Source organism: the organism of the source record quoted next, unplaced genomic scaffold, assembly GCF_019419815.1.
Source record: "Pyrus x bretschneideri cultivar Hongxiangsu unplaced genomic scaffold, Pyrus_bretschneideri_v1 Contig10, whole genome shotgun sequence".
NCBI lineage: Eukaryota > Viridiplantae > Streptophyta > Magnoliopsida > Rosales > Rosaceae > Pyrus > Pyrus x bretschneideri.
This window is the reverse complement of record NW_025999391.1, coordinates 8,306,505-8,310,000: the sequence shown is the minus strand read 5'-3', so window position 1 is coordinate 8,310,000 and position 3,496 is coordinate 8,306,505. Positions and strand designations below refer to the sequence as shown.

Here is a 3,496-nt window from a genome sequence, read left to right as displayed (position 1 = left end):
CGTTGCCCTGCTCCCTCATCCTTGTCCTGCTCGCCCTCATCTGCTCCTCTTGTCAGGTAAACTTCGAATCCGAGATTTATTTCTTTGATTTGTTTTGCAGATCGTGATTTTACTGGGCTTTGTTTGATTTAGTTGTTTTGGGTTCGAGAAATTTTCAATAATAGACCTCTGCACTTGAACAAATTAGGGTTTTGATTTTTAGGGTCAAATTGAGATTAGAATTTGGGGTTTTCAAATTTCAACTTTTTTGCATTTTTTAAAGTAGATACCTGATAAATGATTGATATCTGGTCTCCATTTGATGGCTCCATTCAACTTTTATCAGGTTTTTTTTTTTTTTTTTTGTTTTTTTGGTTTTGTCATGATCGACACAAGTATTCTGATTGGTTCTCTATTGTTGTTGCAGTTTATTCAATTGGAGTTACAGATTCAGAAAACAAAACTTGGTTTGTGAAAAGAAGGTTTCATTCTCATCTATTTCTTTTTTCAGTTTTCTTTTTACTAGTTTTCTTTTATTGCTGCACCCATATGCCTGCACAATACATGTATGCACAAACTCCTATATAAAAAATATTACAGACACAAACTTGATGTCCCTTGAGTACAGACAAATGCTTCATCCATGCATGCTGAATAATCATATACTTGTTCTCTCTTGAAAACTTTAGGGCTTAAAATGCATTTGAAAATGCGGGCAGGATGATGTAAAAGTGTAATGGGTGATTGGCAGTCTGATCAGAGTACAGAAAATGTTGGAATATTGATATGCATTTTTTCCATGATTTTTTTTCTCTAAAGCCCAGGAGATCCTGCCTAAGTTCTCCCTGACCCAATGAAACATGCCCCATCTTGTTTAATCTGTACTTCTTTATCTCATTTGGAAGGATCCCATTTTTTTATTTGTTATTAAGTATTTTAAATACTATTGTTACTGTAATTTTGCACATTCCAAGCTTATCTGCTATGAAGATGTATTTGGATTTTATGTCATGCACAATTACATATCGTTCTTTGGCATTCATTATTCCATAAAATCTAATTCCTATTGAAATAAAAACTTTATTTTCTATTCAAAAGGTTGAAAAGGGATAAAGATAAGATGGAACTTGGGAATTTAGGATGCCAAAGTTGTCAAAATTCCAAGTCCTACCCACATGCTGTTTTGGATTTTTAAAATTTGGGGTTTCAGTAATGACAGTCTGTTTTCGTTGTCCTGCTTTTTAGTCCGACATTGCACCAAATGCTTCACTAAGATAGTCCAGCTTAGTCTAGTCTAAGCCAGTCCAACTTGGTCTTTGAACCTAGTCCAGTCTAAGATAGTCCGGTGCAACAAACGCACCCTTATAGTTCTAATAGCGAGGAATGCGAAAGAGCCCAGGTGTTATTACAATTGGATGTAGAAAGGGATGAGTCTTACAAATACTTGGGCTCGCAATTCATAATCCGAACTGCAGCTATTTTTCCGGTTGGGCTCGCAATTCATAATCCGAACTGCAGCTATTTTTCCGGTATAAGGGTACTGATATTGTTCGATTTGGAGCCTAGAGCCACTGATACACATGTTGGGGGTGTGGATTTTCTAGAAGAGTTGCGACTTTCACACTCCCATTTGGTCTTTTTGCAGTCCTCCCTTTGCTTTATGTTTTGATTCTCCTTTCGTTTACTCAATTACCGAAGAAAAAAATAAGAGGGAGGAGTGCAAATAAATAAAATGTGAGTATTAAAATCGCCGCCCTTTCTAAATAAAATGTGGAATTGTTGTTCTTCCGACTATTGTTTTAAGAAAGGCAAACTAGTTGGACTTCAATTGATATATCTCATTATGCTGATGCGTGTTACTGGAATTATTTTGCAGAATTCATGAAGAATATTTTAATGCAATGATGCATATTTGCAACGGCTGCTAACATGACATCTCGCGTTAAATTTCAATTGCTAAGAGATTCTTGGTGGCATTGCCAATTGGGTGAGTAGCCGTGCCTTGTATTTTAATCTGTACAATCTGTCGCGACCTTATTGATTGGAGGGTTATGCCATGAAAGATGTGAATTGTTAGGTTCTTCAAAATAATGGGGTCTCGGCCTTCTTCGATGTGCAACTGCTGGACAATTAGGGTGAAAGTAATCTCATATCATTGTCATAAGTCCGTATAATTTACGAGGTGAGATGGTTTGGAGGTGTGTGTTATAAAACGATAGTTTTTGTTCCAGTGCTTGTATGAAATTTCGGATATGGAACATTTGTTAGAGAGTACGGAAATTAGTATTGTAACTTCAAGCATGATAAATGGATGCAAAGTATGTTTACTAGTTTTTATGCACTAAAGCATGAATTTCGAGTTTATGATTGGTTCATAGAGCACCCATTTCAGATCTTTCGGGTTTTACTGTTTTTCAACTCCAGCTCCCAAGTCATATATCTTTTCAATTTTTTCAAGTGTCTCTTGGAATGGGAAATGTTATGTCGTTTAGCATGGCATGCTATGTTGTCAGAGTTTCAATCTGAATCATTGAACATATGTTCAAGATTGATATTTTACTAACGAGACTTGACAAGAGAATATTACACTATCATCAAAATATGGGATAAATAACATTATAACAGGATGTATTAGCATTATTTAGCTCGACTAATTCTAATTGGAAATTTCCACAAGTGTTTTTCTTCCGTTGGATATAAGTAAATACTCTACACCACATTCATTTAGACTATAGGGGGATTCGAACGCTGGTGCTTAGGGGAAGCATACTATTTTAATCAATTTGGCTAAGCTCAGATTTGCTAAGAGAATTTGAACTCAATTAAACAAGTTTCCCTTTAACTCAATGTTACTTGAGATGCAACTCAGGTGTGATGGGTTGTAATTTCAAGTCCATAACCTAGACGACGAGTTGAGATTTTTAATCAACGACGTAAGTGACTAATATATATTCTTTCATTGTCGTTATTATGAATGATGTAAGGTGGAGGCGTGAACCTAGACAATTCCTTTCATTTGGTTGAACATAGAATAGAACGTAGATCAAAATCAATTCACTGTCGATCCACCAGCCTCCTCTCACATCCGAAACGTACATACTTAAAATGTTAATAGTAAACTTGCTTGGGGAGGTGCATTGCACATATTTCTCAATCATATGCTTGCTTTAGACAAACTCAGTGCATAGAAAACGAAGCAAAATTGTACTCCATCATATTTTTTATTATTAAAAATGTAGAATGTTAAATCCGAAACACAGTAAATTGAAATGACTGCTTTATTTTAGTTATCTAGCAAGGGAATTCAACCCTTATATATATAAAACCAATATAAGAGGGGAATTTTAGTTAATTACAACTACCAGTTTGTCTCTTGCACGTGGCGTTTGTTATATATATATATATATATTTCTGTGTCCAATCAGATCATTGACTTGGTAGACGTTGTGACTACTTGCAGAATGGTCTTAGATTTCGGCCAGAATACAAAGACTTTGGAGTGAAATGAGTGTTCTGA

General features: G+C 35.4%; 1 pseudogene; it reads left to right on the top strand.

Moving 5' to 3' along the window:
* The window catches only part of LOC103939090, a 14,306-nt pseudogene extending 11,963 nt beyond the window's left edge, over positions 1 to 2,343 (top strand).
* The last annotated feature ends 1,153 nt before the right edge of the window (positions 2,344 to 3,496 follow it).